The sequence below is a fragment of the Myotis yumanensis genome, unplaced genomic scaffold (genome assembly GCF_028538775.1).
Source record: "Myotis yumanensis isolate MYYU_CA2020_CCGP unplaced genomic scaffold, mMyoYum1.0.hap1 SCAF_19, whole genome shotgun sequence".
Taxonomy (NCBI): Eukaryota; Metazoa; Chordata; class Mammalia; order Chiroptera; family Vespertilionidae; genus Myotis; species Myotis yumanensis.
Genome location: NW_027223770.1, coordinates 3,559,143 through 3,583,989, shown reverse-complemented (window position 1 = coordinate 3,583,989; position 24,847 = coordinate 3,559,143). Strand labels below are relative to the sequence as shown.

Here is a 24,847-nt window from a genome sequence, read left to right as displayed (position 1 = left end):
AGTGTGTGAGGGTGGTGGGTGGGGACTTGACTCTAGGTCCCGCAGCGCGCCCCAGACTCTGACAGGAAGGAGATTTTATATACGTTTTACTAATTTTCTTTCATCCCCGACACTTCTATTATAGAGAAAGGGCAAATAGCAATATTAAAATATTTCTTCTAATTAATTCTCTTTTAATGTGCACGAAATTCGTGCACAGGGCCACTAGTAAATAGATAAAAGAATTCTGCATCTTCCTTTTACAAATAGCTTTTCTTTGTGTGTCTGACATGAATGAGACTGGGAGGGCCGGGATTATGCCCTTCACTCCTGGTAATGCCAGGCCCCTGGGAGCACGGTGGGCCCGCAGAGACAAGGAGTTTTACCCTGACAAAGCCGGACTGCGCTCTGCCTGGGGCAGGGAGGAAGGAGCACACCTGAGCGCCAGCTGTATACCAGGCCCTCCACCAGTACTCACCACCCCTCATCTCACAACCGCCCCAGATATGGGAGCCCCATTTATCAGAAGAGGATGAGGGGTGGGATGAGGGGACCTGGCCGGGCTGCCCCGCCAGGACTGCGGGGCTCCACATCTCCCCAGCACGCCCACTTCCTGCCAGGGGACAGTGACGCTGCCTGGGCAGGCGTGCCGGGCTGCGTAGTCGTTCAGGGTTGACCCAGTAGCCATGGTTTCAGGCGCTGGGGCTGAGGAGAACAGAGGGAACATATCCTTGCGTTTGTGAGTTGATTGATGAGTTCCCTGGTTCACTCCACCCGGGGCTGCCAATCCCATTGCCCCGCGCCTGTAAGCTGACCGCCTGCAGCTTCTGCAGGGTCCAGCAGGTGGCGCTGAAGGCACTGCGCGGTGGAGGCAGCCCCTCCCAGCCTCTGCCCGCGCCTAAAAGGTGCGTGTGCTGGGGAGGGGGTCACCCACCTGTGTTCTCCTGCTTTCCCGAGGGCCAAGGGAGGGCCACTGAGCACTGCTGCGGAACCTGGAGCTTCTCTAAGGGTGTCTGCAGCTCTGACGTCAGGCCGGCCGCTGTGGGGACCACACGTGTGTCCTGTTTTACTGTTAGGATTAATGACTGTGACTGTGACTGTGACTGTGACTGTGACTGTGACTGTGACTATTGCCACCACTGGCACTGCGCCATCACCAGCACCACCTAACAATTTTTAGGTTAAAGTGCAGGTTCTAGAACTTTATAGCTGTGTGATCCAGGGCAGGTCAATGGACCACTCTGAGCCTCAGTTTCCACACCTGTGAAATGGGCCAGGGCCACCTCTACTTTGCAGGGTTACATAAAATAATGTGTATAAAATGCCTGGCATACAGAAGATGTTCGATAATTGGCTTTTATTAATATTTCTATTCATCATGATGTTATGGCCTGCCAGGGGCTCCTGAAGGGGCAACCCAGCCCCAGTGTGGTTAAACCATAACATGCTCTCTTACTCCTGTTCTTAAAGATACGGGCCCTGGTTGATACGTCGGCCTGTGGACTGAAGGGTCCCGGGTCCCATTGTGGTCAAGGGCACATGCCCAGGTTGTGGGCTCCATCCCCAGTAGGGGGCGTGCAGGAGGCAGCCAATCAATGATTCTCTCTCACCATTGATGTTTCTCTCTCTCTCCCTCTCCCTTCGTCTCTGAAATCAATAAAGATATATATATATATATGTGTGTGTGTGTGTATATATATATATATATATATATATATATTTAAAGGTATGGCGGGGCCCATGTCAGCGCATCAGCTGGCGCGCCCAGGGAAGGCCATGCAGTCGCAGCTGCTCCTCTCTCTGCCCTGCTCTGCCATGTGACTGGGCGAGTGCCTTCTCCCCTCCGGGCCTCAGTTTTCTCATCTATTAAATCAGGGGCTTGGCCAGTCCAAAGCTCCCGCAGCTCTGACAATCTACAAGAGGCGCCGCGTGTCACTGTCGCCAGCCCTGGTTGGCATTCAGAATTCCACTGACGTCAGCACTCCATCCACGAGCAGGGACCCTGGCCTCTCTCTGAGACATTTGACGGGGTCATTCAGTGCAGGCCCGGCAGTTAGGAAGTGTCCGATAACGGGCAATTATGAGGATTAACCCTAATCACTCCTCCATCCAACCCAGAGAGGGTGATCTGGAAGGTGAGTAACTCTCCTGTTTTCTGAGTACCTACTATGTGCAGCCCTGGGCGAGACCCAGTGCTCCTTGCAGGGCTAAGGCAGGTAAGGTCCCATCTTCCGAGCGCTCAGGACCCACGGGGAGATATTTGGGTGGGAGAGGGCAGGTTGGCGGCCTCTCTGCGGAGGTGGCTCGCGTTTGAGCTGAGACCTGAGGGGAGAGCAGGCCGGGGAAGAAGCTGGCTCCAGCTGGTGCCATGGCCCTGAGGCAGGGAAGAAAGCAGCAGGTTCTCGGGACAGAGGCCAACGGTGAGGGTGAAACCTAGAGCTGCCGAGGCCACTGTGAGTCAGGCTGTTGCTCTAAGATCGGGCGTCACAAGCCTCAGTGAGGAGAGGGGACAAAGTCAGTTCACACTTCAATAAGCCGTTAGCGAGGATTTTGGACTCATAAAAGGGGCTGTCTCCATCCTGACCTTCATATATCTTCACTCACCATCTAGGGGCCTCCATGGACCCCGTGGCCCACCCAGGAAGCCCTGAATTCCTGGGACCCGCTGGCACCAAGGCCTAGATGCCCCTCCATCCCTGCCTCCCCCCACCACACACACACACACACACACACACACACACACACACCACAGCTTCAGAGGAAGGCTGGCTTTGAAATGCCCATGGCCAGCTGTGACCCAGCCACACCCACGGGCCACCAGGCCTGCTGCCCAGAAGACTGGAATCCCAGCCAGTGGCTGAGCAGCTGAGAGTGGCTGTGTCCCTGGCAACAGTCCTCTGAGGGGCAGGGCTTCCTCCCTACCTGGCCTCAGGTTTCTGCCCAGGAGAATTCCAGAAGAGCCTCATTGAAGGTCCCTGGCAGGGCGGGGCGGTCTCTGGGCCGAGGTCAGCTGTTACAGGACCGAGGCATACAAACCAGCTGATGGTCTCCAGCCTCTTTGTGTCCTGTCGCCATGGCTTCTTTTTTTAAAAAATATATTTTTATTGATTTCAGAGAGGAAGGTAGAGGGAAAGAGAGACAGAAACATCAACGATGAGAGAGAATCATTGATTGGCTGCCTCCTACACACCTCCGACTGGGGATCAAGCCCGCAACCCCGGGCATGTGCCCTTGACTGGAATCGAACCTGGGACCCTTCAGTCCACAGGCCGATGCTCTATCCATTGAGCCAAACCAGCTAGGGCTCACCATGGCTTCTTGGTCAAGGTGGGGAGATGTGACTTCAGGGGGCTGCTGTCCATGGGGCAGGACCCAGAGGAAGACCGTCAGGCGCCAGGCCCTCTGGACGGTGTGACCTGAGGCAGGTCCCCTCACCTCTCTGGTGGCCTCCTCTCCTGTGGCTGGAAGGAATTTTTGAGGATGGTGCCTACACACAGCAAGTGCTGCATAAATGCTCACCTGCCGGCCCTGGCCGCCCCTACCCTCTTTGCCTGTCGTCTCCTCTGTATTTTCTTTTCATGGTGACTTGGGCCCACCTGCGGCCGGCACCGGAGAAAGAACAAAAAGGCCAACCAGAATTTGCCTCCACTCCCGACGCCACCCGGGTGGGTGCCAGCAGGGTGTCCGAGTCAGAAGTGGGGGCACTGAGGCACGTGGGGCGGTGCCAGGTGGCTGCTTTAGGGGCTGGGGAGTCCCATTTAACTCAGATGGTCCTGGGTTCAAATCCTGACCGGACCCCCAGCAGGTACCTCTGGCAAAGGGCTTTCACTCTGCAGAACCTCAATTTGTTCATCTGCAAAAGGGGCTGGAGAAGACCACCTCTGAGGGCTGTGGGAGGAGAGAATGCCATACTGGGAGGTGATAGGCTGAGAGGCCCGGGGTCCAGTCCGCAGGTGGTTTGGGCTGCATCCATAACTCAGAGACCCACTCCAGGCCCCAGGGTCCTGGCCACCAATTCTTGGCCTGAGCCAAGTTCTGGAGCTGTGAGGCCACCAGCCGGTCTACGGGGGTGCCCATGGGAGAGAAAGAGGGCTGAGAGCAGAGGCAGAAAGCTGCCGGGGGTGTGGGAGAGCCGTGCCAGGGTGCCTGCTGGACTCAGTTCTCATCTGTAAATGGAGACAATGAAACGGACACGAATGTCAGCCTCACAACATGGCTGGGAGGGAAGACGGTACGTGGGGTAAACGTGTGAGCGCTCCAGCGGGCTGGTAGCTAGTGCTGGGCGGGAGGCGTGACCTCCCGGGACAATTTGCTGAGCAGTGACGATGTCGCAGCACTACCATGTTTAACCCTCCCCACCGTGCGAGGGGGGCGGTCACAGCCCCGTTGTATAGGTGAAGGAGTGAGCTCCGAGCCCTGGCCGGCCTGGTATAGTGGTTAGAACGTCGGCCTGTGCACTGAAGGGTCTCGGGCTCGATTCCCAGACAAGGTCATATACCTGGTTTACAGGTTCGACCTGGCCGGTCAGGTTGAGGAGGCAACCAATCAGTGTGTCTCTCTCACACCTACGTTTCTCTCTTTCTCTCTCCCTCCCTCTCTTCCACGCTACCTAAAATCAATGGGAAAATAGCCTCAGGTGAGGATTAACAAAATGAAAAACAAACAAAAAAAGAATGAGGCTCAGAGAAGCAGAGTCACCTGCCCAGGGCCACACAGCCTACACTGTGATAACGCCACACCCACATCCTTTTGATTCCAGAGAGACCATGCTTTAAAAATAGATATATTTGGAAATAGCTTTATTGGAATATAATTCACATACAATTCACCCACTTAAAGTGTACCGTTCAGTGGATGTCAGTATGCTCACGGATACATGCAATGATCACCGCTGTCAATTTCTGAGCATTTTCATCACCTTAAAAAGGAACCCAAGCCCTTTAACTCTCACCCTCCCAGCCCCAGCCCCAGCCCCAGCCCCTGGCAGCCACTAATCTACTTGCCGTCTCCATAGATTTGCGCTCCCTGGACATTCGCATCCATGGGTCGCACAGCGCGTGGCCCTTGATGTCTGGCTGCTTTCACTCAGCATAGTGTCTTCAGGGCCCATCCATGTCGTAGCAAGAACCAGCCCTCCATCCTCCTTATGGCCGGTACTACTCCGTTCTACGATCGACCACATTTTGCTTATCCATTCACCATGTGTGTTGGGGTCCAACCCCAACGGGTCCAGAGGTCCCCAAAGGTGTGGACGGAGTTGGCGATGAAGGAATGACACAGAGACAGCCTTCAGTTGATCAGCAGCCTAGCCAGGATCTCTAGCCAGGATCTCCAGCCAAGTTCTGGTTAGGATCTGATCAGGATCTGATGTTTATTGTCTTGTTACATCTGTATTTGTACCAGTCGATTTTAATCCTGTCAATTTCTATTACAAAGGTTAGGGTGTTTCTTATCTCCATTCCAGGGAGTAAAGATTATGTAGCTTAAGCGTGATTGTTTGTAGTTAAAGTGATTAACTACCCGCCTGGCACTTAGTTAAGGGGTTGTATCCCCTCCCTAACCTCAGGGAAAAATCCCCACCTGGGGAAACAACCTTTCTCGGAGAGGTGACCTTGGTTAAAACACATGGCGCTAAGGAGAGCAAACATATTAAGAACAATATGCTATATATGCCAGGTCCCTTGAAACATATGCTGTGCAGATGTTTCTTTCCTGCAGAGACTGTGTCAAGCAGCAAGGATGGACCGGCTTCCGGCACATGTGAGCTGTCCTGTTCGGGCTGTCTGAGTAACGCTGCTGTGAGCATTCATGTACAAGTCTCTGTGTGGCCACGTGTTTTCATTTCCCCGGGCCGTGTCCCGGGTGCCAGCAGCTGGCTTGGCTGGTTGGGGACTATATTTAACATCTGGAGGAGCTGCCAGATCATCGCCCAAAGAGGCTGCTGGCTTCTCGTCCCACCGGCAGCGGCAGAGGGCTCCGCTTCTCCGCATCCTCCTTACCGTCTCTTCTTCAGACCAGCCTCCTCCTGACCGTGCTACCATAGAGGCTGCAGGCTGGGGCTCCAATCCGACCTGTGTGGGACCTCAGGCAGGTGACCCCTGGGGTCCTTTCCTGGAAACCAGCCTGAGAACCCTTGCCTCCCGGCGACAGCGAGATGAGATAGGTCGTGGCAGCGTCAGGGCTGTGCCCAGTGCAGTGAGGTCCATGGGTCTTGTTTACATGACGGGGTGATGAGTAGAGTCCCTGACAGGCTCACCGTCTGGCTCACTTCTCTCCCCGGTGCTTGGCACTGCCTGGCATACAGCAGGCGCTGGCTAAGTGCAGGCTCTCGGTGCGGCCAGGAGCCCCTTTGGTGGAAATAGCCGAGCCCCTGCGGCACTCTGGGCCTGTGGGCCCACGGCCGGCCAGGCTGCCTGTCGCCTCTGAACTCATCCTTCCCTCGGAGGAGAGTGTTCTGTCCAGTCTCTGTCCTTCCCGCTGCTGGAGCGTGTCGCCAGCCACAGAGACGGCGAAGGGACTGCAGTCCCTCCAAGCGGGGGGCCCTCGTTCACGTCCCATCCAGTAGAACAGCGAGTGGTTGCTGGGTGGCTGGCCGCCTCCCGCTCTCTTCCGCTCACCTCTGCACCCGTTCAACCAGTATTTTCCCCATTTTTTTTAATTGTGGTAAGATACACATATCAAAATTGGCCATCGGAAGCCATTGTTAAGTGTACAGTTCAGTGGCATTAAGTACATTCACATTGTTGTGCAAACACCACCACCACCCATCTCCCTAACGCTTTCATTTTGCAAAACAAACTTTGTGCCCATTAAGCAATAACTTTCTATTCCCCTCTCCCTCTAGCTCAGTGGTCGGCAAACTCATTAGTCAACAGAGCCAAATATCAACAATACAACGTTTGAAATTTCTTTTTTTCTTTCTTTTTTTAAAAAATATATTTTATTGATTTTTTACAGAGAAGAAGGGAGAGGGATAGAGAGTTAGAAACATCAATGAGAGAGAAACATCGATCAGCTGCCTCCTGCACATCCCCCACTGGAGATGTGTCTGCAACCCAGGTACATGCCCTTGACTGGAATCGAACCCGGGACCCTTCAGTCCACAGGCCGACGCTCTATCCACTGAGCCAAACCGGTTAGGGTACCAGTCAGTATTTAAAAAAAAAAAAAAATATTTTATTGATTTCTTACAGAGAGGAAGGGAGAGGGATAGAGAGTTAGAAACATCGATCAGCTGCCTCCTGCACATCCCCCACTGGAGATGTGTCCGCAACCCAGGTACATGCCCTTGACCGGAGTCGAACCTGGGACCTTTCAGTCTGCAGGCCGACGCTCTATCCACTGAGCCAAACCGGTTTTGGCGACCAGTCAGTATTTTTAAAACACCTACTAAGTGCCAAGAGCTAGTCCTGTACCTGCAAACAAGGCAGTTACGGTCCTTGCTTCCTGAAAACTGATACCCATTTTCCAGATGAGGAGACTGAGGTGTGGAGAGGGAGAGGCTCCTACCTCCTCAGCGGCAGGGCAGTTTGAACCCAGGGGTCAGGAGCAGAGGCCCCTGGACCGAGTTGAGTCCCGTCCTCGCATGGGGTCCGGTCCTTAGTCGTCGAGCCTGTGACATGGGGTCAGGAAGGAGGTGGACCAGCTGCGGTGGCTGTGAGGGCTCACACCGCATCTCCCTGACCTTGGAGAAGAATGAGCATCACCCCCCGCCCCATCTCCTCCCGTCCCCCCATCAGCCTCCTGTTAGCCGGGAGGGATCACCCTTGTCATTTTCTTTTCAGTTGAGACAGACTTCTCTGAGAAAGGGGCCCAGACTAGCCTGCCCCTAACTCCTCGCTTCCCAACCTGGCCCAGCCCAGCCCAGCCCAGCCCAGCCCCGAGGCTGTCCATAGTGGTCAGGAGGGTGAGACAAGGGGGCCTGTTTACATTCCTCAGGGCTAGATGGCAGGGGGTGCCGTTTACTGTCCCGAGGGAGAAGGAGTCTTCTCCCCGCCCCCTCCGGTGGGAGCACGTTTGGAGAGGCCACATCCTCTCCAGCCTCAGTTTTCCGTCTGTGAAGTGGGCACAGCATCCCTGCCTCAGCTTGGCTGGGAGGAGGGTTCACTTGGCCCCTCTCCCTGCAGCTCAGCGACTTCATTTTTAAAGTTTATTTTTTTGTAACGTCTCCCACTGGTGACTGGTTTGAATCACTTTTGTTCTGGTTCTCTCTTTCCCTCCAACCGTTCTAAAATTCCACTGGCCTACCCATGGGGGTGTCAGCGCAATGGAATAAAAGCAATAGTGATGCCAGGCCCGTGTGGCTCAGTGGTTGAGCGTCAACCTATGAACCAGAGGTCTCGGTTCAATTTCCGGTCAGGGCACATCCCCAGTGTGGGGTGTGCAGGAGGCAGCCAATCAATTAGTCTCTCTCATAATCAATGTTTTGATCTCTCCCTCTCTCTCTGAAATCAATAAAACAACAACAACAAAACAATAGTGACAAAAGGGCCGGCCACGTTCCAAGGGGCTGAGGCCCTACCGCAACTGGGTTTTGGGCAGGAGTGAGCTGTCTGAGCTGCGGAGTAATCAAGTGGCCAGAGCAGAGGATGAGTGCGTGGTGGGCATCACCATCCTATCGGATAAGGAAGCCGTCACTGGTGCTCAGCGCTGGTGAAGGCGGAGAGGAGGAGCTCCTTTGCGGAGCCCGGAGGGACCCGCGCCGACCTGTGGCCCCGCCGGCTGAAGCTGCAGGAGTGGGTTCACGGCTCTGTGAACAGGGCCGGCGGGGCCGGGGGACCGGGGAGCAGCCGGAGGCTCAGATGCACCAGCGCTGCTCCAAGAAGCGCCTGCCCCTCCACCCAGGGGTCCTGCGCCCACTTTCCAGGTGAGGAGACTGAGGCCCCGCCCCGCCCGGCAGAGGTGGGGGCTCCGACGGCCGGCGGGGGGCGGGTGCAGACGGGGCGGCGCGGCCGTAACCCGAGCGGAGGGAGGAGGGGCGCGGCGGTGGGCGGGCGCCGGGGCCGCGGGACTCAGGAAGCGCCGCGTCCCGGCCGCCGGCGCCGCGCGGTCCGGAGGTGAGTGCCGAGCCCTCGGGCGGGCCGGGGAGGACGGCGCGGTCGGGGCCCCTCGCGCCCCAGGCTCCGGGGAGCGGGATCGCGGGGCCCGCGGGCTGTCCCGGTCCGGGTGCCGCTCCCGGGATCCGTGCTTCCCCCGGGAAGCGGGCGCCAACGGGGGCCGGGGCGGCGGGTCTCGGAGGGAGGCCGGGTCCGAAGAAGCCCCGCTGCCCACCCGCGGGCACTCCGTGGGCTGGACCCCGCGCGCTGCGGGGCGGAGGCTGGAACCGCAGAGCCACTTGTTTCCTGTCCCCGAGGCGGGCGGTCCCCAGCCCCCAGCGCTGCCGGGCACTCGGGTGGGTCCGGGGCTGGAGGGACCTCCGCTGCCCAGTGGCCGCGGACCGCGGTGGGGCGCCCATTCTGTGGATGAGGAAGCTGAGGTTCAGGTCGGGACTGGCCAAGTGGAGTTTAAACCCAGGACCGCCAGCTCCCAAGGCCTCCTGCCTGGCACGGGACGGTGGCCCCTGGCTGCTCTGGCCCAGCTTCTGAAGGCGGACGGGCGGGGGCCTGCGCCCCTGAGGTCCCGGCAGGCGGCGAGGAGCTTGGTCCTGGGGGCTGAGAAGGGCTCGGCCCGGGGATCTCAGGTGTGCACGGTAGCTGGTCACCCAGGGTCCAGCTCAGCGGCTGCTTCCTGAGGAAGGTGAAGGGGGGCCCCTCAGGGAGGCCAGGCGAGGTTAAGGGGGGCCTCCCTGCCACCCAGGCTGGGTGACCTTGAGCTGGTCCCCTAGTGTCTCCTGTCACGTGGGGGCTGCATGAGGGCCACCCAGGGCTGTGGTGAGGCTGGCGGCCAGTGCGGAGCCCTGGGCAGGGCCTGGCGCACTCAGAGCCCCGCGTCCCCTTGTGTCTGTGCTGGTGGCTGTTACCACAAACACCTCAATAAAAAGGGAGGAGAAAGGAACGGGCCGTTCCCACGTGTCCGCAGTTCTTTCTGTGTGAGGACCAGTGGGAGCCAGAATGGCTAGGGACCCTCTTTCCCACCCTTATTGGTGAATTGCCGGGGGCGGGGGGAGGGGGGTGTTCCCAAACAGGTGGCAGATGGCACTCATGGGCCAGTCAGACTCACGGTTAAAACCAGGGGGTGATCTTGCAGTGGAGTAAGGTGCCCAGCCGGCCGGCGTGGCTCAGCGTCGACCTATGAGCCAGGAGGTCAGGGTTCGATTCCGGTCAGGGCACGTGCCCGGGTTGTGGCTCGATCCCCTGTGTGGGGCATGCAGGAGGCAACCGATCGATGATTCTCTCATCATGGATGTTTCTCTCTCTCCCTCTCCCTTCCTCTCTGAAATCAATAAAAATATATTTAAAAAAAAAGAGAGAAATGGAGTAAGGTGAGTAAACCTTGGGCTTGTAGAGTCAAGAAATCGTTCTGTTTGTCTGGGGTGTGATGTGAACAGGAAGGGGAGGGATCGGAGAGGCAGGGCCTGGGTCAGACCGCGAGCCCTAATGCCCAGGCTGGGGGGCAGGTTGGACGTGTGGTCTGGAAAGGTCCCCTGGCTGCAGCGTGGGGCCAGGCAGGGAGGCCGGTCCCCGGGGAAACTGTCCAGGGAAGAGATGTGAGGCCCAGGTGGGGCCTGAGAGGGTGCCCTGGAGGGAGAGGTGGGAGAGAGAGAAAGCACAAGGCTGGCTCGCTGTGCCCGGCACATGTGGGTGCTCAGTAGGTGCTGTGGCCTAGCTGAGCGACTGAGCACAGCATCTGAGACAGGGAGTCTTTTTTTTTTAATTAATTAATTTTTTTATTAAATCTTTATTGTTCAGATTACATTTGTTCCTCTTTTCCCCCCCATAGCTCCCCTCCTCCCAGTTCCCGCCCCATCCTCCGCCCTCACTCCCCACCCATTGTCCTCATCCGTAGGTGCACGATTATTGTCCAGTCTCTTCCCACATCTCCCACTCCCCTTCCCCCCCCCCAAGAATAGTCAGTCCATTCCCTTTCTATGTCCCTGATTCTATTATAATCACCAGTTCATTCTGTACATCAGATTATTTATTCACTTGATTCTTAGATTCACTTGTTGATAGATGCATGTTTGTTGTTCACAATTTGTATCTTTACCTTTTTCTTCTTCCTCTTCTTAAAGGATACCGTTCAGCCTTTCGTATAATACTGGTTTAGTGGTGATGAACTCCTTTAGCTTTTCCTTATCTGTGAAGCTCTTTATCTGACCTTCGATTCTGAATGATAGCTTTGCTGGATAAAGTAATCTTGGTTGTAGGTTCTTGGTATTCATCACTTTGAATATTTCTTGCCACTCCCTTCTGACCTGCATAGTTTCTGTTGAGAAATCAGCTGACAGTCGTATGGGTATTCCCTTGTAGGTAATTGAGTCTCCTTCTCTTGCTGCTTTTAAGATTCTCTCTTTGTCTTTTGCTCTTGGCATTTTAATGATGATGTGTCTTGGTGTGGTCCTCTTTGGATTCCTTTTGTTTGGGGTTCTCTGCGCTTCTTGGACCTGTAAGTCCATTTCTTTCACCAGGTGGGGGAAATTTTCTGCCATTATTTCTTCAAATAGGTTTTCAATATCTTGCTGTCTCTCATCTTCTGGTACTCCTATAATTCTGATGTTTGTACGCTTGAAGCTGTCCCAGAGGCTCCTTACACTATCTTCGTATTTTCAGATTCTTTTTTCATTTTGCTTTTCTGGTTGGGTGTTTTTTGCTTCTTCGCATTTCAAATCTTTGACTTGATTCTTGCGCTCCTCTGGTCTGCTATTGGGTTTCTGTATAATATTCTTTATTTCAGTCAGTGTATGCTTAATTTCTAGTTGGTTCTTTATCATAGCATCGAGGGTCTCATTAGATTTCGTGAGGCTCTCATCAAGTTTATTGGCAGCTTCTAGCACATTATTGCAAGCCCACAAAATTGCGTTTTTTAGCTCTATATCCTCCATTTCTGTCATGTTTTTTTGTCTCCGCATTTTTTATGCTTTCTTGGTGCACCCCCTAGTGGTCTTTGTGCACAGTCTTGTTCTAGTTAAGCCTTGATTGTAGTTAATACTAGAGGGATTTGACCACCAGGCCGACTGGCTGTGAGAATCACCTGTATCTGCAGTGGGAAAACTTCTGTCCTCTAGGGAAGTGCTAATCTAGCCTTTGCCTGAGGCTATCTGGCAAATGGCTCTGTGCAGGGCTTGGGCGGGGTGGGATCAACAGGGCGGGGGGAGGGAGCAGTTATGGCTGCTCTCAGTCCCGTTCCCAGAGGCTCTGCTTCTCAGAACCCCAGCAACGGCTGCAAACCTCGGAGAGAAAGCTGCCCTCACGTTCCAACTGATGCCAGACAATCCCGCTTCTCCCATTTGAGTCTGAGTCCCTAGAGACTCGCCCGGATCTGGAGCTCAGATTCTGAGACTCCCTCCTGATTGAAAACCACAACTGCGCCCTCAGCCACCAGCCCGCTTTGCGCGTGCACCTCCGCACCTTTATATTTTCCACACTGCGCCTCCTCTGAGCCTCGGTATGCTGTTGTCTTTCCTTCTAGTTGAAGAGTCTCTCCTCAGCCAGCCTTTCTGTGGTTCTGGGTGATGTCCATTCCGTCTTTTAGTTGTATTTTTGAAGTGGTTGTTTGCGGTAGCAGTCTCCGGTGTTTACCTATGCCGCCATCTTGGTCTCTCCGAGACGGGGAGTCTTTGGAGCTTCTTGGCCTGTTCCTGGAGGGAGCTCACATGAGATGGGCATCTACCCTCACAGGCCACTGGCCTGCTGCCTCCATCAGGTTCCCCCATTTGATGCTGGGAAAGACACTCAGGTTCCCCCCAATCCTGGGCACCCTGGGGAACAGCTCTGGGTCTTGTCACACAGGATCTGGGAGCCGAGAACCTTTCATGCACTCCGGCCCTCTGGAATGCTTCGCATCGCTAATTTGGAGAGGAATTTCCTGTTAAAGATTAATTCAGATCTCTTGAGATACCCGCTCTGAACTCTGGGTACAAGGTTCTGCCTGGCTGCGTTCGTGGTCATGACGGTGAGAGCGAGCATTTATTGAGCACTTACTATGTGTCAGGCGTTGAGCCAAATATCCTTAGCACTTCTGGATACAAACTGTGATCATACCCATTTTTGAGAGGGAGGAACTGAGGTCTGAGCAGTGATGGTGCTTGCTCAGGTTCTCTTAGCTGGGAAGGGGCAGAGCTGGGATCAGAACTCCATTCGTCTAATTTCAAAATCCATGCCCTCCGTCTCCAAGGTGGCCTGTCCCCTTTGTCTGGGTCCACAGTTGTTGAAAAGATGTAGTATAGAGACAAGAACCTGAACTGCTCAGACTGACGTGGGCTCAACCCCTGGGCCTGCTCCGCCCTCACCAGGGGAGCTCAGGCAAGTCACCTACCTCTCTGAGCCTCCGTTTCCTCATCTGTCAAATGGACTCTCAGTGCCCACTTTGCAAGGACAGTCAAGGCACACAATGAGGCTCTAACACACCATCTCCTTCCTCATCCCACCCCTGACTGTTCCAGGATGCCCCCCTGGAGCCCCAGGGAGCCAGGCAGGTGGGTGGGAGGTAGCAGGGGCAAATCTAGACTTGTGCTTAGACAAAGGACGGTATCTTTCACCCATGAAATATTTATGAGCGTCAACTACGTGCCAAAGCTGTCTTTCCTACTTTCCTGATTTAATGCTTAAAAACTAGGGCTGGAGCCCGGCTACCTGGTTCAGATCCGGCTCTCAGTAAATTCCCTCTCTCCTGGCCTCTGTTTCCTCATCTGTAAAATGGGGATGACGGTAGTGCCTGCTTTGTCCTCAACGCACCAATGACTGTTTAATTTATAACCAATGTCTATTGCCCGATGTTAACTTCGGTGGTGTCATAGCCTCGCCTCCCCTGGAGGTGGCGGGGGGCAGGAAGGCGGACTCCCATTTTACAGACTCAGAGAGAAGCAGTTTGCCCAGGATGCCCTGCTGGCTCCTGGCAGAGCTGGAATGGAAGCCAGAGCCGAGTGACTGGTCCCCTTGGGTCCCTGAAGGCCCAGTGACTGGCTTAGCGTCCTTCCTGGAAAGCCACCTTGGACTCACCCCCCTCGGAGTCTGTCCCACCTCGGGCCACATCTTAGCTCTGCCCCTCACTGCTGTGTGACCTCTGTTTCTTGGGCTGCCACCTGGGGTTTGCTGGAAGTCAGAGCTTTGCCAGTGTGCGGGGTATTCGGGGTATGCCAGCTGCCACTCCTGCCCCGCCCAGGGCACCCCTGCCTTCGGTGTCATTGGGTCCCATGAGCTGGCACCCTGACTGGTGGGCACAAGGACAGGAGGCCAGGCCCCTATTGCCACTGTGACTCCAACTTCCTTCCTGCCTGAGCCCTTCCTGATCACCGGCTTCTCCGTTCTGCCCCGAGCCCTGGCCGCTGCTGGCTGTGTGACCCCGAGGAAGTCGCCCACCTCTCTGAGCAGGTTTCCTCATGGGCGAGGGCGGATCACAAAGCGCATGCTGGGGGCATAGGAGGCCCTCACAGGTCTGCCCCAGATGAGCTCAGGGGACAGGAAAAGCCACAGAAGGAGGTGGGGCAAGAAGAGGGGGTGACAGGCGGGCCATTGACCAAATGGGAATACCCTTCTTTTTCTTCGGTGGTGAGTAACGTCCGCCCTGCCGCCCGCCCGGCCGCCCGCCCTGCCAGCTCGCACACAAAGGGCTGCTCAGTCTCACCAGGCGCCTGTTTTTCCTGAGGGTGGAGTGGCCTGGGCTACACCCGGCTGTCCAGGAGGGCTGACCGCTCCTCGTGTGTGTGTGTGTGTGTGTGGTGTGTGTGTGTGTGTGTGTGTGTGTGCGTGTGCGCTCGCACTTCCAGCAAACACCCCCGATGGGCCGCGTGGACTCAGAGGAGACCCCAGCGGGCGCAGGGCCAAGGGGCCTCGGATGGGGACCCGGGCCTGGCTCACTCTGTCTTCCCTTGGCACGGAGGGGAGGCGTGGAATACATAGACAGAGTGGATGAATGAGCGAAGGAAGGAGGGAGGGAGTGGACGGACAGATCAACAAGGCAGGGGGTCAGGACAGCCGCCCGCTCACACTCAGGCCCTGGCTCCTGAGTGAGTGAGCGTGGCGTGCCCTGGCCTCTCTGAGCCTCAGTTTCCTCGTCGGCAAAAATGGACTCATGATAGCCTTCGCCCTCAGAGGGCATTGGGTTCATGTGGGCACTCGGTAAGGGATCTGTGAGGGGGGTTAGCTGGATAGTCGGGTCCAGGCTCAGCTTGGAGGTCGTCTGCCCAGGGGAGAATGACTTTGTCTTTGATTCCGTTCATTTGCTCACTCGTGGAATCGCTGATTTGGTCCCTTGGCGAGCGCACCTGAGCAGCGGCTGTGTGCGGCCTTGTTCTGGGCACTGGGGACTCGGGGACTCGGTGGTGACCAGAGCAGGAGAGGGCCCTGCCCTCCTGGAGCTTGGGTCCGAGTTCCCATCATCCCACGGGCAGTCCTTTGGGGCGACATCCACCAGTGACGCAGTGACCCAGCGACCCAGCGACCCAGCATGGGTGCTGCAGAGGGCGAAGCGCTCCGCCTGGGAGGGGGGGGGGGTCGCACCGCTGCTCAGCGGCAGAGCCAGGATTCCAACCCCACGTCTGTCTGATGCGTTATCAGCTCCTCACCGCTGTCCTGCGAGTCCCAAGGGGGGTGGCACTTGGCCGGGCGGCCCGGAGAGCGGTCTTCATAGGCCCCGAAGCGCTGAACTCAAATGGTTTATTTATTTAATCTTACCTCTTTTTAAAAAATATATTATTTACTAGAGAGAGAGAGACAGAGAGGGGAGGGGGGGTTGGAGAGAGAGACACTGACTTGTTGCATTCTTTGGCTGCTTCTTGTATGTGCCCTGACGGGGAATTGAACCCACAACCTTGGCCTGTCAGGGTGGCACTCTAGTCAACTAAGCTACCCAGCCAGGGCTCAAGTGGGTTTAAAGCAGATGGTTGGACTCCAGGCACATTCCCTTCCTGCTGAGTTGTGACCTCAGCTGGGTCTCTTGGTCTCTCTAAGCCTCAGTGTGTTCACCTGTGAAACGGGGTAGCAGTGATGCCGACATCAGATGGCGTGCCTGGACAAATGTCAGCCGCAACCTCCATTCTCCTGGGACTTCATTTGTCAGCTGGGAATGAAGGCGAGAATATCTAACTTCCCGAGTTACTGTTTGGGTGAAAGCGGATGGAGGTGCTGTGTGAATGCACGAATGCAAATGCGGCAGGCGCTGCGGAGGGCGGGCCTCGGGCGCTGGCCTCAGCCCTAGTTCCCGCTGTCAGCCAGCCTGCTGCTGGCACAGGCTGGTGGTGCGGCGGGCGGGTGGAGGGAGCACCGCACACCGGTTTTCTGTTGCCTCCGGCTCCCTTCCCCAGCCCCACCCGACCGGTTCCTTCCGAGTGTCTGCCCTCCTCTAGGCTCTGCAGGTGTGATAGGTGGAGGGTGTATGCATGTTGGGGTGGGCGTCCTCTCTCCGTGGCCTCAGTCTCCCAGGTGGGAAATGGGCCAGCGCCTGTCCTGATAGCTTCCCAGAGGCGGCGAGAGATGGAAATGAGGAGGTGAGAAAACCCAGCAGTCACGAGCCGCCTTGGGGCCAGGAAGTCTGGGTCCCAGCGCCTGCTCTGTCCTGCCTGCTCTGGGCTTGTCTTCCCAGCTGTACATGGAAGGAACGTTAACAACAATAAGAACGCAGCTGCGTGTGCTGAGCCCTCACTGTGTCCCAGGCTCTGTCCGAAACTCCCCAGTGATCACATTTACTGCCCACAGCAGCCCATGGTGTAGGAGCTGTCCTGGCAGTTTTTCAATGTAAAGCACAGATCTGCAGTCCAGCAAATAATTACAAAGCAAATACGGACTCAGCAGTGTTCCCCCATTTTACAGATGTGGAAACTGAGGCCCAGAGAGGAGATGTGACTTGCTCAAGGCCACCTGCCGGTGAGTGGCAGGTGGGGAACAGACCAGGCGATCTCATGGTTCCTGAGGCCACACGGTCCTGTCCGGGGGAGGGGGGTGGTCTCCGTGACTATCCTCCCTCCAGGAGATGGGCTGGGCCGGGGGAGGGGCGTGGTGGCTCCGAGACCACCCTCCTCCTGGGCTGGAGCTGGCAGCATCGGCTCTGAGCAGGACTGAGTCTGAGAGGGCGGCTCCTGGGCTGCACTCTGACCAGCGGGGGAGGCCGGGACAGAGCGGGCGCCTCCGAGGAGGGGCAGCATGTCCTTGAGCCCCTGCGGTGTGCCACACCCTGTATGTCACCGAGGAAACAGGCTCCGGGAGGGGAAGCCATTGTCCAAGATCGCGGAGCTGGCGGCTGACCGAGGGGCCATTCACGTACCAGTAAGAACGACGTATTCTCCGGAGTGCGCCGTGCAGGGGTTTTAGTGCGCGCAGAGCTGTGCCGACGGCACGCTGTGTGGCTCCAGAACTTTCCGTTGCCCCAGAGGGAACCCGTACCCATTAGCTGTCACCGCCCCACCCCCCAGCCCGGCAGCCAGGCTGTGCTGTCTGACTCCGGACTTGCCTGCGCTGTACGTTCCCCATAAGTGCAGTCCTGGCACATGTGGCCTTTGGGTTGCGTGGCGTGTGCCTTAAACCACTGCGCCACACTGCCTCCCACTGCTTCCCCTCGCTGGGGCCTAGGGCGGGCGGATGCCCAGGAGAGCCGGGGGGGGGGGGGGGGGTGGATTTTGTGAGCACAGTTGGGATCCCTCCAGCGCGGGCCTGCAGAGCGACCGAATGTTTGCGGTGGTCACACCGACATGGCCCTCTGTGGGCCTGGTGAGTCACCCCACGCTGCCCAGCCTGGTGGTGTGAGCTCGAGGGGCACCCTCCCGGGGGGGACCTGATAGGACACTGGGGCTCTGTCTACCCTGGACAGGCGGCCACTGTGCAGCAAGCAGGAAGCGGGCTGGGCCCTGCTGGGTAAATACAGGCGGCGGGAAGGTGCCCAGTGTGGCGGGGTGCCCCCCCTGCCCCCCTGCTGCCGCCGCCCGGCAGCCTGGCAAGCAGAAGGTTTCGTTTGGCCCAGGGGCCGAGGTCCCAGCGGCGGCTGCTCTGAGCGGCCGCCGGGTCCCGGGCTCCGGGCCCAGCCACTCCGCCCTCCCTGGAAGCCAGGCCTCCCTGGTCCTCAGTGTTTGGTCATCCATCCTCTGTGAACAACATGGTGACACAGGATCCCACAGCACCATCCTGCCGGGCGGGGCCTGCCGGGTGCAGGGCTGGGAGCACACTGTCTCCTTTAACCCTCGCTCAGTCCGCCGGGCGGGCCCTGGATCACCGCCATTTATAGGTGAGGGAACTGAGGCACAGGAGGGCCAGCTGACCTGTCCCGGTCACACAGCCCCTGGGCAGTGGTCCCCCCCGTCCCTCCCCGCTCCGTCCCCCCTTCCCTGTAAATGCCCACTGAGGCTCAGGTCCTGGGCCACTCGGGGTTAATCCTGCTCCCCACTCAGGAGCTGGGCAACCCTGGGCCAGGGGCTACACCTCTCTGAGCCTCAGCTTCTTTACCTGGAAGGTGGGGGCTGGCCAGAACCAGCAAACCTGAGGGTCCTGTCCTCCTAGTCCCTTCCCCATTCGCACCACCCGCCCAGGTGCTCCCAGTCTGTGTGTTCCAGGGTACACGGGAAGTGGGGCCCCACAGGTTGGGCAGGGAGCCCCAGGATGGGGCAGAGGGAGTGCCGTGGGTGTGTGTGTGGGGACCCCAGACCTCCCCGCTGGTCTGCCTGCCTCCTACTCCCCACTCACTCGTCTTTTCTTCCTGCCTTTCCCTCCCGGTGCCTCAGCCGCACCCGTCCTCCGTGCCCTGCACTCCCTCGCAGCTCACTGACCTGTCCTCTCCTCTGCCCTTTACCGTTCACTTTGCAAAGCCCAGCCCAAGCCCCTCTCCCTGCAGCCTCTCCTGTCCCTTCCCCTGCCTGCGCCCTCCCCGGAGCACAGGGCCCGGGTCTTAGAGGCAATCACATGTTCCCGAAGCCTCGATCCGCGTGGGCACAGCTCAGTGCTGGGGCAGCGGACACCAGTAGTCCCCACCTCGAGGGAAGAGCCAGAGGAGGGAGAAGATGGGTAAAGAGTAACACGTGTGCCTTTAAAGTTTAACCAGGAAAGTGCTCTAAAAGGGGCACATGTTGCTCTGAAGTGAGCTTCACACGGGGGCCAGGAGGGCTTCTGGGAGGCAGTGCCGGTGTCCGTGCAGGAGACCTGAGGAGAGGGAGCCGGCGGGAGCAGGAAGCCACGGCCGCGGGACAGCCCAGGCGGCGGCCTGGAGCGGGAAGCCATCTGCCTTCTCTCCTAGATTCTTTTTTTTTTTAAAGGAAAGATCAATTGTTATTTTTTGTTAATCCTCACCCGAGGATATTTTTCCATTGATTTTTAGAGAAAGTGGAAGGGAGGGGGAGAGATAGAGAGAGAGAGAAACATCGATGTGTGAGAGACACATCAATTGGTTGCCTCCTGCACATGGGCCAGGGATCGAGCCTGCAACTGAGGTACGTGTACTTGACCGAAATCAAACCCAGGACCTTTCAGTCCACAGGCTGACGCGCTATCCACTGAGCCAAACTGGCGAAGGCCCCTCCGAGATTCTTTTGTGGGGTCCACAGTGGTGCTTCCCCAGGGTGCCTGCAAACAGGTGGCACTCAAAGGATGCCCGGAGGGAGGGGACAGGAGGAGCAGCTCCCGAAATCTCCCCGCGGGGGGCAGCAGCCCACACGTCCCAACTCGCCTCCGAACGTAAGCAGCTTTCCCTGGTCACGTCATCGTCAGGAGGATGGGATTTGGCGAATGCGTGCCAGGGTTGCCATGTGATCAGGTAGAGCCGGGGACCGGCGTGGGGTTGGGCGGAACAGACCTCCCACCTCCCTGCGCATCCAGGGTTCCCAGGGAGACAGCACTGGCTGTGCATTGAGGGCCTTCTCTGCCAGGGGTTTGACTCAACTTGTAAATTCTTGTATCAGCCCAGCTGCGACCCCCACCAGCAGGTGAGCCCGTGAGGCTCAGAGGCTCGGGATGGACGTGCGCAGGCTCGCCCAGCGGGTGAGAGGTGGGCCTGGGAGCCACCCTTGCTCTGTCTGACGTCAAAGTCAGAGCACACACTCTTTCCATGCCCCACGGCTCCCACCAGGTGAGGAGTGGACTTGGCTGCCCCAGGTGAGCCATCAGGGGCCATCAGGGCAGCATGTGTGACCTGCCAGATGGCCCTGTGCCCAGAGTCTGGGGCTCTGTCCCGGCAGAGAGGAAGGCCTGGGGCCTGGCTCAGCCCTGAGTCTCCACACGCTGCCCGGGACCTGCCGTCCGGCCTGCACAGCGCGACACAGCAGGCAGGCCCTGCTTCCTGCTCTCTAGCCGTGGACTCTGCCCCAGCCTACAGGTCAGCCCCGGAGGGCAGGGCTTTCTCTCTGTCTTGCTCGCAGCTGTGTCCCCAGTACCTGGCGCACAGTGGGTGCTCAGTAAATATTTGCTGCATGAATGAATGCATGAATGAATGAATAGGTAAATGGCTTCTGGTCCTGCTCCTTGGCTCTGAGATTCAGATCCCCCTTCTGCCCATCCCGCCACAGCCTCCATCTGTGTGGACGACAATCTCGTATTTATATCCAAACAAAGGGCTTGGATGCTGACAACAAACACATTTGCAGTTGTGGCCTGCGTGAGGCAGCGGTGCGCAGTGGGCATGTTCACACTCGGGCACACAGGCCCCCGGTGGAGCCCCGGGCGCTTGCCTGGTGCCACGAGTAAGCGCAGGCCTGTGCCGTGGGGGAGCCCCACAGAGGGCTCGCCTCTCCCGCCCCCGCCCACCCCCCTGAGGCTGGCAAGGGGTTGGAATGTGTAATTACAGTCTGCAGGGCAAATTAGAACAGGGAGGGAGCTCTTTCCTGACCGCAGAGAACAGGGCAGTGTTTGGGGAGGGAAGTGCCAGAGCAGCAGAGCAGGCCCGTGTGTGTGTGTGTGTGTGTGTGTGTGTATGTGTGTGTGTGTATGTATGTGTGTGTGCGTGTGTGTGCACCCGCCCGGGTGCTGTGGTGTGGGAGGAATCCAGGGTTAGGATCCAGAGGCCGTTGGCTCCCTGGCCTCTCCGAGCCTCAGTTTCCTCAGCCCTAAAACGGAGCAGCAGCCCGGCTCTGCGCACCGGCTCTGGGCACTCACCAGGGGCCAGGCTGCAGGGTCTTGGCGAGTTTGGCCGTGGGCGGTGGATGCCAGTCTGTGTGCGCACGGGGAGGGGTGAGGACAGTAACGGGGCTTTCATACGGTGATGGTGATGAGAGCTTTTTCTTTGTTAAGCCTCACCCAGGAGATTTTCCCATTGATTTTTAGAGAGTGGAAGGGAGAGGAGAGACAGAGAGAGAGAAACATCGATGTGAGAGAGACACACTGGTTGCCTCCCGCACACCCCGACCAGGGCGGGGGATGGTGCCTGTAACCAAGGTACGTGCCCTTGACTGGAACGGAACCCGGGACCCTTCAGTCCCCCGGCCGACGCTCTATCCACTGAGCCAAACCAGCTAGAGCTGAAGCGTTTCTCAAATGCTTAATAAGGGCCCAGGAGACACCCGACCAGCCCCTGGTCACAGCAGCTCTGTGGCATAGATGCTGCGATCCCAACCTCATTGTACAGGCGGGAAACTAAGGCTCAGAGACGCGCCTGAGCTGGCAGCAGGGATCCTTCCTTCCAGGCTGCTTTGCAGCTTGAACACAATACTGTCAGGGCTCGGGTGGTGCCCGGCACCGGCACCTGGCTGTGCCCAGGCCGAGGGGTCAGGGCGGCCCAGGCTCTGCAGCCAGCTGCCCAGGTTTGATTCCTGACTCTTGTGAACCTGCTCTGTGGCCTCAGGCACTTAACCTCTCTGAGCCTCAGTCTCCTCCTGTGTAAAATGGGAATTACAGCAGTGCCTACCTGCAGGGCAGGGCCTTGCAACCTCAGCTCTGTAGACCTTTCGGTTGGGGACTGTCCTTGCATTGTGGGATGTTGAACCACATTCTTGGCCTTGACCCCCTCGACGCCAGGAGCCTGCTCTTCCCTGCACATGGTGACATTGTCCCCAGGCATTGCCAAGTGTCGCTGGGGAGCGAGTGGGCCCCACTGGGAGCCGCTGGACTCGGTTGCAGCGAGGATCCGGTGAGCGTGCGCGTGGGAAGCGCATAGGCCGGTCCCTGGCACAGGGTGAGAGCAGCAGAATCCTGAGAATGATGGTGGTTTATCTCATAGTTATGATTTCATCACAATTAAAATGCTAATGCTGATCCCTGTGCCTCGCCCAAGGCTACGAGCAGCCGGTGAGCGGCTGGCGGGGGGTTTGAACCCCGGGCTGGCTGACTTCAGACGCGCAGCTGTGGAGCCCCTAGAAACCCTGATGCTGTTCAGGTTGAGGTTCCTTAGAGGAGGGGGTGCATCATGGTGGGGGGTCTGAAGGGGCCCTTCCAGCTACCTCTGGCCTTGGGAGCTCCCTGAGGGGGTGTCCATGAGGCCCAGCCCCAGTGGGGGAGGGGGCCTTGGAAAGGGGTGTGGTCATTAGGAGGGTGTTGACAGTGGAGGCATGTAACCAACGCCTCTTCTCTTCCTGACTTGGGGTCCCCAGTGACGGGGACAGGGCTGTTTCTGGGGTGTCTAATTTCCCCCTTCAATGCTTGTACCCCCAATAGACACTCCTTCCTGCCTCAACATGTGGCATTTGTTCCCACAGAACAAAGCCCGAAGTCATGTGACAGCTGCTAGTGGACACGGGTCCAGGTCTCTGTCTCCCGCCTGGCTGGTGGATGGGACCACTGTCCCCTGAGTCCTACTAGGTGCTGGCACTGAGTGGGTGCTTCACATTTCTGAGGTCATTGGCATCTGCTAAGAGCTCTAGGAGGTGTGGTGCCATTTTACAGGTGGGAAAACCGAGGCCTAGAGAGAGGAAGTGATTTGCCCAGGATCACACAGCTGCTAGTTCCAAGGCCGGGACAGGGACCAGCTATATCTGATGTCAGAACCTGCGCTCCTAACCCTTCCTTCCTCCTCTGATTATAATCAGTGACAGCCCCCAGTTTAATCCCAGGGCTCGTACTGCACATGCCTGATCTCATTTAATTCTTTCTGCAAACCTATGAAAAGCTACTGCAGTTGTACCCACGTTACAGGTGAGGAGGCGGAGGCTCCGGTGCTCAGTGGTGGGTAGACAGCAGAGCTGGGCTTGGAGCCCAGGCCTGAATGACTCTACAGTCCAGGCTCTCCTTCCACACTGGAGCCCGGGGGGCAGTCCCGGCAGGAGCGCTGGCACTGTGCCCCCCTGCGCCCGCCAAGAGAGGTCTCTTGAGCCCTGGCTGGTTTGGCTCAGTGGATAGAGCGTCAGCCTGTGAACTGAAGGGTCCCGGGTTTGATTCTGGTCAAGGGCACATGCCCGGGTTGTGGGCTCGATCCCCAGTAGGGGCCGTGCAGGAGGCAGCCGATCAATGCTTCTCTCTCATCATTGATGTTTCTCTCTCTCCCTTCCTCTCTGAAATCAATAAAAATATAATTTTTTAAAAAGAGAGGCCTCCTGCCGTCCCCACCTCTCTCGCAGCCGCAGAACAAACAAGGTGGGGACCAGTCTTCACTTGCTCCTCCGCTGGGTGCTGGGCGGGAGGGGACAGAGGAGGACCGTTCAGTCTCCCTCCCGCTGGGCGGGATGCCGGAGTTCCAGGAAGCCGGCCTCGGCGCCAGCGCCCGTCCCTGAGCCAGAGACCGGGGTGCAAGTTCAGCTTGTCTCCCTCCAAGCTCTGACGGCCCCTCCTGTTCATTTTTATTTTTTAAAATATTAAAATACTAATTTATTATTATTATTTTTGTTAATCCTCACTTGAGGATATTTTTCCATTGGTTTTTAGAGAGAGTGGAAGAGAGAGGGAAAGACAGAGAGAAACACCGATGTGAGAGAAACACATCGATTGGTTGCCTCTTGCACGGGCCCCAACCAGGGCCTGGGCTGGGGAGGAGCCTGCAACTGAGGTATGTGCCCTTGACCGGAATCGAACCCGGAACCCTTGGGTCTGCAGGCCGACGCTCTATCCACTGAGCCAAACCAGCTGGGGCTATTTTTTTTTAAAATTACAGTTGACATATGATATATTAGTTTCAAGTGTACAGCCCAGTGATAGACATTTATATAATGTATGGAGTGGTCACCCTGATGGAACTAGTACCCACCTGACACCATACATAGTTATTATAATATTCAGTAATGTGCATTGCGTATGGTATTACCCTAATGCAGTAGGGGATATAGGCTACAGTGGGGCCATGACTTACGAGTTTAATTCGTTCCTCGACGGAGCTCGTAACTCAAATTACTCGTATGTCAAATCAAAAAGGGAACGAGTGAGACACGTGATGCTGGGCTGATGTTGTGGCGTTCAGTGTGACGTTCGCTGCGCCAACTAGCGGTGGGGTATCTGAAGCTGGCTCGTAACCCGAATTTTAGCTCGCAATTCAAAGCAAAAAATCGGCCGAGAGACGGCTGTATCTCGAAAAACTCGTTGGTCGGGACACTCGTAAGTCAAGGCCCCACTGTATTCCCTATGCTACCCTTTACGTCACCCTGACTGTCCTGTAACCACTCATTTGTATTTAATCGCCTTTTTCACCCACGCCCACAGCCCCTCCCATCGGGTGCCCGGGGACATGCTCTCTGTATCTGTGAGTGTGACTGCCCCTAGGAGCTCCGGGGCCCTCACCTGAGGAATGGGGACTGGAGATACCTCTGTCACACGGCCGTTTGTTCGTAGGGAGGGCGTCCCAGAGGAAGGGGCAGTTGAGCTGGGACACAGCCGGCGGCGGGGGGTTGGAGGGGGGGGTTCCAGGCAAAGAGGGATCCGCCCGCACAGGGGGCAGAGTTTGT

At 57.2% G+C, this 24,847-nt stretch overlaps 1 protein-coding gene across 2 annotated transcripts in view; it reads left to right on the top strand.

Moving 5' to 3' along the window:
* Window positions 1-8,827: 8,827 nt before the first annotated feature.
* The window catches only part of TRPV4 (transient receptor potential cation channel subfamily V member 4), a 35,802-nt gene continuing 19,782 nt past the window's right edge, over window positions 8,828-24,847 (top strand). The window contains exon 1 of one of the 2 annotated variants that reach the window (XM_070399751.1): window positions 8,828-8,845. The gene's annotated coding sequence lies outside the window, so the exon portion shown is untranslated. Of the gene's footprint in view, window positions 8,846-8,952; window positions 9,036-24,847 lie in introns of those variants that run through there. The other variant, XM_070399750.1, reaches the window with a different exon arrangement.